The 9531-nt window shown below is 46.6% G+C and overlaps 1 protein-coding gene across 4 annotated transcripts in view; it reads left to right on the forward strand.

Moving 5' to 3' along the window:
* Positions 1–7312, forward strand: part of LOC144129247 (uncharacterized) — a 122572-nt gene extending 115260 nt beyond the window's left edge. For all 4 annotated transcript variants that reach the window (XM_077663258.1, XM_077663260.1, XM_077663259.1 and 1 more), the window contains one exon: positions 7043–7312. The gene's annotated coding sequence lies outside the window, so the exon portion shown is untranslated. The remainder of the gene's footprint in view (positions 1–7042) is intronic.
* Positions 7313–9531: the final 2219 nt, after the last annotated feature.

Here is a 9531-nt window from a genome sequence, read left to right on the forward strand (position 1 = left end):
GTATTGCTTTTGCATTCGTTATCTGTACACAGCGTTAGTTCCAGCATGAGGCTGCAGCTGTTTCTGTTGCATGCAGCCTCTGTTGTCCGAGGCTGTTCCTGTTCTTCGTCGCAGTGTGTTTGTTACGCTGATAATGTTTTGAAATCAAATCTTTATTTCCGCATCGCAAAATGATGTTCACACTGACTACCCACTATGCCGAACCCTCACACTGCTAAATGCTTCAGGAGTTATGTAGTGCTGATGTAGCATGCTATTTTAACTAGCTATAGAAGACAAGCACAACTTTCCATTGCGAGGAGCCAACATCTCCTAGCGCAACCTCTCTGGAAGAGCGCGAAATATTGGTCTTGATGTCGGATAGCAGGCACGTTAGAATGTTCGGCTTTACCGTAGTGATAACGTAGTGGTTTGAGCATCCGCCTCCTATGCAGAAGGTGCGGCGTTCGATACCGAGTGCCGTCGGGCATCCATCGGTTTTCTAATGGTAAAAGCTTCCTGCAGGTCTGATGTTCACCCTTACAAAAATGTCTCTAGACAGTCTATAGACTATCTCTAGACTTCTGTCTATAAAGTCTATAGAGTCTCTATAGACAAACTTTAGACAAGTCTATAGGCAATACAAATTCTATGTACAGTCTATAGATTTATGGCTATACACTTTTAGTAGACTTTTGTCTATAGACAGTTTCTACACTATGAATAGAAAAAAAATATATTTAGGAAGGCAATAGACTCTATAAGAAGTCTATGGACAATTTTTGTAAGGGGCAGTCGGTTTATGCTAGCGAAAAATTCTTGCGAAAACGGCCAAACACGTTAGCCAGGGCGCAAATCATAACCATCATAGCCACTTTCTCTTTATTTTTATGTGAGCAAGACTCGTTCTGAACAGCGCAATGGCGGGATTAGTGCGGCATATATTCCTTCTCCTCGATTTTCTGGCGTATAAAACCGAGGGGAAGTCGTTCACCACTGTTATCTAATTCACTGAAGCGTACTTGTCTTATCACGTGCTTAGAATTTTCATCGGACTGAACAGTTGAAAGCGCAAACACAAAAATGTAACTCCAGGATGAGAAATACAAACGTGGTTTTGCAGCGATAGCTGTTAGGCTCCCGACCCTGGCTTTCGCGTCGTAGTCGTCCGCCGTCGTCGGCGTAACCGGTCAACCTGTGTCGCATAAGCCTACGGGTGGCTCTGTTTGGAACAGCCGCCTGCCAGTGCAGGGGTGCATCACGTGACCATTACACGAGTGGTCACGTGACTAAATGCCTAACCAGCTATCGCTGAACATCGCGTTACACAGTCGTAAGCGTCCTATGAATTTATTTTCGCACTTTCGAAGACCGGCGATCGAGTTTATCGGTGTCAGACGAAACCGGAAATGTAAAACGTCAATGTGTGAGTGCCGGAGGTTGAATAACTGCCTCGCTAATGAAGCGATAATTACATACCGAATCATTTAAATCCCTCTAACTAAAACATTCTCACTTTTGCTGTTCGAATTTCTGCTGACGGCAGCAATACATGAACCGCTGCACGCGCAGCGTTTTTGGAAGTTGGCCGACCAGTGCAAAGTTTCTATTTCATGAATCCACGAATCAGTACCGTGAGAGTGTGCCGTGTTTCTCTTCCATTACTGAAATTAGGTTACCATGTAGCACTAGCACTTTAACTAATTATTATCAGTTCGTTCGTGCTCATCTCATCTGTGGAGCGCTCGTAACACATTTTGTGAAGCATGTGGCAAGGCGACAGGTGTTGTTTGCTTCAGACCTTCAGCGCAAAGGCAGCAAGACACTGGAGCTTTGCTGCCGCTAATGCAGTGCTCTCTGACGGCTTGCTTTTTCTGCGCAGTAAGGTCGGTGTATGTCTAGAACTTGGAGAAGCATGTCGATGCTCTCAGCTTGATAATTTACAGTGGGTAAGAAAATCTCCGTGCAGACGCGCCTAAGTGCTTTTTTTTTTTTACGAGAAGTATACTAGGAATATAAGGAACTTCCCGGTGTATTTTCAGGCCGTTCCACGTAGCGTCGTTACGCCACAAAGCTGGAACAACGGACGCGTTTCAATATCACATCAGACGCCTTACAGGTTGACGTCAACACGCGTAGTGAAACCATATTGGACACAGACTGGGGCAGGCGCAAAATGGCCGCCGGGTATTACAACCCAGCTAGAATCCGAGAGAGAAATATAGTAGTCTTGTTCGTATAGGCTGAGCTGTATTTGGTCTCGTCAATTTTAAGCTTGGCGCTGCATCAGAATAATTGTTTTGTGTTCACGAAGTTTACGGTGGGCATTGTTGGCGAAGAATTCTTTCAAGCTTTGCGTGAAATTTAGAATTCTACTTTGTTCTTTTGGGCTATCTTTAGCAATAAAAGAATGAACTCTGTAAACACAGAAAGGATTTTCTAGCTACGTTATCGTAATTTTTTGATGCCAGTCTTGAGGCTTAACACGAAGAGTTCGTGCAAGGATTCATGTGTTAAAAATGGAAACGTGCGATGTCTTATAATCAGCGCAGCTGTTATGTTTACGCTGCATTTTCCTTTGCATTGCCCGTGTGCTCAGGTGGCTAGCACGTGACATAAATTTCTCAGAAAAGCAGCGCTAAAAAGACGTGGACAAATACGACACACGCCCAACTCGCCGCATTAACGTGACATGAAACTAAGAAAACTCGGCTCTTTCGTTACAGGCTGCATAAGAGCCTCTGGCAAGTGTGACTTCTCCCCGGACATATTAAGGTCGCACCAAACGTTGGACGTAAAGGAGGATATTCAAAAAGCAGTATTAACTATCGTGGGCAGTGGCAGTGTTCTGGGAAATTATGGCAGTGTTCCCGCTAAATTTTCCGAAAAACATTTAAGAACGACAGTGGTACTTCGCTTTGTGCCCGGAGAAATTCGGACGCCTCAAACTCTCGCTCCCGCCCTCATAATGGCGCGCAAATGGACACAATTAAAAGTACTTGAAGGGATCGCAAAGATGGGATGACGATTTCACCTCGTCTAGTGTTCAAGCACCAAAACTCGAACTACCCATAAATGACGGGCGAATGTTCCTGCATTAGGTTCGGAATGCAAGCAGAGCCACAGTGGGAGGGCATGTAAAGAAAGTAGCTGCTGATTGATATAGCCCACAGTTACATTAAGAGCGCCTTTTTTTTGTCATGTTCGTTTCCTTCTGCCTCTCACAGTGCTAGGGGTGGGCTGGGCAATATTATTTTTATCTTTTTTTCAGTGCCCACTGTAATTTACGTCAGAGTGCAAATCTTTTTTTTTTTCAAGGCAAGATTACCCAGTGAAATTACGATGATCCATCCGATTTCCTCACCCTCCAGTGATTCTGCGCATCGCCTTACATCTCTACGCGTTTCGTTTATCTCATCACCATAATATACCGCATCCTTCTGCATTTCCCGAAACCGTCTTATTGCCAACACTCGTCTGAATACGTCATCGATTTTGTGCTCCATTGAAATGTTTACGCTGCTACGTGTGGCGTTCTTTGACAAAAGTTCTGAGCTACTGGGTCTACATCTCGGCTTTGAAGTGAAGCTCTCATAACACATCCAGTGCTAGAAATTCTGAAGGTTGAAGAGAACTTTCCCCTTGACACTTCCAGATATTTAACGTTTTTGTGGCGACACTAATCGCCACTACATGGCCCAAAGGCAAATCAGGAGTCCTCGGAACTTTTGAAAAATAATATAAGTATACAGTCTATATAATACTTACAGGTTGAATAAGTATGAAATGGCGAATTTTGTTAGCATGCAGACTACGATTTCTCCAATAATAATTTGGGAGATACGTACTTTGCTTACGTACTTTTTCCCGCAGGTGATGATCCCTTGACTGCGTTTACCGGTTCGATGCACAAGTAAACACGAAATGTGCTTCTTGTCTGCGACTTAACTGTTCCCTTTTACGCTGCTCCTGGCTGTACCTCGACGCTGCTAGGAGAACAGTACGTAGGAACCGGGGACGAGCACCAGCCTCGCGCTCTAACGTAGCACACCTTTTCGACCTCCGTTAGTAGGTGGACGAAGCGGCGTCGCAAAAGCTTCTTTCCTCTGCACCAAGGCGCCGCACAGAAAGCTTCGGAAGTGCCGGTGCGAGGAGGCGAAATGGAAGGACGGGCTCGTTGGGGCGAGAGAGAGTGAAAACGAGAGAGGTACCGACAGAGGGTCGGTGCTACACGATTCTTTTTTTACGTTCCCTTTTACTTAACGCTCGGGTCTGAATCGATTTCGGCGAAATTCTTGATAGAACGCATTAGTGGCTTTTTAATGGAGGCCCGAACCGGCGGACGGACAAGTGTTTTCCATTAGGAACACGAACTGCTGGATTGTATAAAAATTTAATGGGTCTCGCCAATGGTCGCGCGGGCGCGGAAACTCTAAAGCCTATATATGGGCTTGGCGCGCCCGTATAGCTAGAGAGCGCGCCGGCGATCGGCTCCGGGAGCAGTCGTTTTGTGACTGCGAGGTAAAGTGCGGCAAAGGGCGGGAAACGGAAAGAAAATGCCACGGAGAGAGCGAAGAGGAGAGTGGGAGAAAGTGAGGAGAACGCCAGTGGAAATGGGGTAAGAAGATGGCGGGAAAAAAAACAAAAAGAAACGCCGGTGCCAAAGCGCAACCCGAGAATGTTTCGGCGGAGGCGACGACGACGAGAGGAGTAAATGCAGTAGCCGTGAATCGCGAGGCGTCGCCGTACGGATACGTGCGAATAAGAAAAGAAAAGGAAAATGAGCGAAAGAATGGACAGAGCCCCGCTCTTCACCCCCGTGCGCGCCTGGCGCGCGGCGGGGCGAGACAAAGTGCCCTTTGGTTTTGTCTGCGAGAGGCGCGGCGGCGGTGAGTGCAAGCTTTTTGTACGAGCCCTGAAAGCACTTAGCGGAGATAAAATATTGCGTATTTGCGACCGACCGAAAGCTGAAAGCGAATGAAATGTACGGCGGCAGCGATTCGGCAGAGCCGAGCACGCTGCGAGTGCGGCGAACGCGGCGTCGGCGGCAACGGCTTGAAACCGTAGACTTTCAGCGCGCCGCGGACTCGGGAGACGAGCGCTTTCTTTCTCTTTTCCGGTGATGCGCTTTCGCCGGCGTTGGTGGCTCGCTCAGTCAACAGTGAATGTTTTAGCGAGCGTGTATACGACTATAGGTGGCCTGTTTGCTCGGCGTGCAGGCAGGCGCGCGGTAGATGATGGCTGGGCGACACGAGAGGGCGCGCTGATCGAAGCGTGCAGCGCAGCAGCAGCGAGCCGTGCGTCGACGCGTGAATGGCGTCGATAAACACGCTGTCGGCTATTTTGTAGCGTTGAAAGCGTCCGCGAGACGCATCGAGGATGAGGTGGGACGCGAAGTGCCAAGTGGAGGCAGGTAGGCGGCAGGAAAGCGACTCGGGACTATCTTGACCCGCCGGTGATGCCGGCGCATGTTAAGAGCGTTTATCGCTGACGCGCTCACACTCGGCGCACTTGTGACCACAAGTGGATGGGCCGCTCGGCGACGAATGCGGGTGACAATCTCTTGTGTCGGAGGCTGCGAGTTACCGTCCTGCGCGAACTTGCACGTGTGCAGCTTTCCAATATCCCGCCGTTATCACCCGAGTGTCGAACGAACTCGAGAGCTGTAGTCTAGCGCGATTTGAAGGTTGTCGCATTCGTTCAGGCTGAACCGGGCCAATAACTTTTTCTGGCAACATGGTCACTTAGTCCGCAACATACATGACGGTGCAAGATAGTGACTTCCTCCGACTAGCTTAACTCATGTATACATTGCAGCCGTCTTGAGAAAGTAAACAGCGTTAGAGCAATGTAACCGGAGTAGGTTAAGCCTAGAGCAGTGACCTTCAAATCGCGTTACACTGTACACATATATGAACAGGTTGCTTAAAGAGCTTTGAATTTCCCCACAGGCTCAATGCGTATTGAGCTAATCCGTGTAAATTAAAAAGAAAAAAACATTGCTTTTCTCTCTAATAGCAATTTGTCATAGTCAGTTTGCACATTTAGAAGTGTTTTCTGTCATAAATTCACGAATGAGTGCGTAATATTTGCTTGAAAATGGCATGCAACGAAATGCTACTAGCAGCCTGGCGGACGTTGTCTTCTTTTACTGGCATCAAATTGAAACTGCGTGGCTGCTCTAGGCTCCGATGTAACAGACAGCTAAGGTAGTTGGTAAAGTGTCATAGAGTCATATCTCTAGCGCAGGGAGTCGAAACACAAGTAGACCATAAGGGGCAAAGCGCTACTCTCTCGCCTGAAACTTGAAAGGAAACCACGCCTCATGTAATATACAGATCAGCTCCAACGCGTACATGCTCACCTCGTTCAAAACGCGAGGCAACCATCAAAACAGGCAACCAATCAAAATCCGCAATGGAAAAAAATGTTAGACGCGTGCCTTTCACACATATCTCTTTAGGTGATTTTTTTCCAAGTCTATTAGATGAATGCCTTGGCAGAGTACGCATGGATGTATTATTCATTTATTTATTTAAAAAGCACTCAAAGGCCCTCATCACGAGAGTATTACATAGGGGCTATCAAAAATGGACAAATACCAGGAAGTAAATCTAGAAATGCGGCTAGGGGTAAATATGACAGAGAAAACAATAAACAAAGCTAGTATAACACAAGATATGGATCGGCTTAGAGTATCAAAATTTGGCGGAAATACAACATATCGAAAAAACCAATGTTATAAAGAGTACGAAACATAAAAATGATAAGTACAGATAGTAAGGAGAAGATAAGTAGCAGAAAAACCACGCATCGCTGTCACTTTGTAAAAGCTGTAGAAATATTGACGCATGAACATAAACTGTATGCTATATGTTTTCCATGAAAGTCCAGAGTACAGTGCTATGTCCGTCTTTCACCTTCTATTTGTGTTCTGTCCCACGGCGGTGCAGAAGTACTATTTATCTGTGCAACTGAACATATCGCCTCGCCTGTGTCTACATGTGTCCTTAGCCAGACAATGGGCAGCGCGTTTAATTCTCTTCCCCTCTTGTATGCGCAGGTGTACACGGCTAGTCTCCCCTCCTTCCCCGATGAACGACGCCGGCGACCTCAAGTCAGACTCTGGGCACCCGCAAGTTCCTCAGCTGCACTGGTCTTCGTGTCGACCCCTCTATACATACCTGTGTACATAGACCTCCACCTGTAAAGTACGATGTCCGCTCGCCCGCCAACGCCGCCGTGAGATGTGTAAATACGCCTGCCTGCGCCCAGTCACAGAACGGCGCTGGCTATTGGAACCATTAAAAAAAAAAATGTGTACAGTCATTACTCCGACGTTGCTTGTGTGGGTGTGCTTATTTCACACCAGGGAGCCCAGACGGCTCCCGGTGCTTCGATCAAGAAACGGGCTCCTCTCAAGGAAGGGGATCCTCTTGCTAACTGAACAGATTCAGGTAAGAGGTGCACCTCAGTAAGAGATGGTTGAGCCGGCTTGGCTGCCTTGTCTCTGGGTATACCAGTACAACTGCTGATACGACGTTGCTGAAGTAGCAGGGGACACGGCAGCGACAAACCTGAGAATACGCTCAAAGAGGTTCCAGCACTTCCTCACCAAAGGGTTGAAAAACGACAAGTATGAAAAAAAAAACAAGTTTTTTTGTAAGTTTTAGCTGATTGAAGTAAATGCCTAGAACTGTGCTGCGTGCTGTAATAGGTGAGTGCTTCCTTGATCGAAACGCGACCAACCAAATCAGATATCTCAAATTTCTTTCTTGGCTTATTCTGCTATACAAATTGCCTACTCCCTTATAATATATGTTGTGCACAGTGTAAGGTATAATGACATTACACGTTCAAAGGCACTAAAGAAAAGTGGCAATGGCTTCCTCCCTTCTGCTGAATGTACTTGAGACAGAGATGAAGGGTTACTGAAAGTTTCTGGTGTTATCCATGCATGATTGATTTTTTGTTGCTTTTTTTCGTTTTTGACATAGACTGACTTCGAACAGCCTCGGTTGATCACACAAAGCTACTCGGGCACTTCACTTCTTCATGCTTGCTCTCTCACGTGTAAATTCACACTAAGTTCGTCTGATTGCCTTCTGCACTTTCGCCTAAAAATTGTCTTCATGGGTGGCTGCACAGTTATAAATTTGGTTGACATATCTGATGCTAGTAATAACGCGCAGTAGTCAAATTCATTGACAAAAAGGGCAGAAAAAGAATATTCGCACATATGCTTGTTTATGTGTCACATACATAGCGACATGGGAGTTAATCTATAAAAAGTAGAATTCGGTGTCTGGAAGGCTTCATGATGACTTAGGCCCCGCAGTATAATCTGGAAGCCCGTGCCTGAGTTCACCGTTTCATCCTAGTGTTTCTCAACAGTGTGTGAAGTTTAAAAAATAAAACTGAACTCTTGAAGCAGCATCGGAGCGGTATAGTGACAGAAGAATGCGATCGCTGCTATGCTTCCTTGTTTACCACTTCTGAAACTAAACGAACACAACAGATGAAGTGCCCCTATGCGCTGCAAAACAAGGGTTTTATGAGGGCCGGTCAACAGGTTTCGCCCTTGGGTTGCACTTTATTTTTAAAAAGGACACTGAGTGTACTAGATGATCAAGATGAGCACTAATTGAAGTTGGCCTATATCGATTTATAATCACCTTCTAATCACAAAAACGTCAATTTCCCGTATAACGGAGGTTTTAAGAGCTAGAATTATCCAAAAAATGAAATTCATGTTTCGCCATCAGCGGCCGTTTTCGTAAGCGAGCTGCTTTGACGCAAATATAGTGTTCTCTTTAGCGTGGATCCATCAGTCTTGGCTTCCAAACGGTTATCACAGAGTCCATCTCGGCCAAAAAATGTTCAACTTAAAAAAAAAACAACAAATTTATAAGCAGCTAAGGTGTCTTCTTATTGCGGACAAACATTAGCATATCAACAGAAAGCCACATAATCGACGTTTACTGATAGCAAACACCTGATAGTGTCGTCCTCGGGGTCCCGTTGAGCTGTTGAATCAAATGATGACTGGTTCAAATGAAAACCCAGAATGCTCTACTACCGAGCAAAACATAAGTTTTTGATACAACTCCCATGGACGATTAGGTGGCCTCGGTTCCCGGTGCGCTGGTGACGGCGCGCCGTCAAAGAATGCAGGCGGCTATTCATCCTCATACATTTTACAGCCTGGAACTCGTGCCATCGAAGTTTTGTCTCTCCCACAGGACTAAGGAACTCCTGAAGGGTACGTGCCTCGCGTCTCGCGGAGAGATGACCTACGCAATACGTCGTTGATGTCGCCTTCGTTGTTCTTCGGCAAGGCCCGCAGGGAGTGAATTGGTTTGGTTTGGTTTATTGGGGTTTAACGTCCCAAAGCGACTCAGGCTATGAGGGACGCTGTCCTGATGGGCTTCGGAAATTTCGACCACCTGGGGTTCCTTAACGTGCACTGACATCCCACAGTACACGGGCCTCTAGAATTTCGCCTCCATCGAAATTCGGCCGCCGCGGCCGGGATCGAACCCGCGTCTTTCG

The sequence above is a fragment of the Amblyomma americanum genome, chromosome 4, assembly GCF_052857255.1.
Source record: "Amblyomma americanum isolate KBUSLIRL-KWMA chromosome 4, ASM5285725v1, whole genome shotgun sequence".
NCBI lineage: Eukaryota > Metazoa > Arthropoda > Arachnida > Ixodida > Ixodidae > Amblyomma > Amblyomma americanum.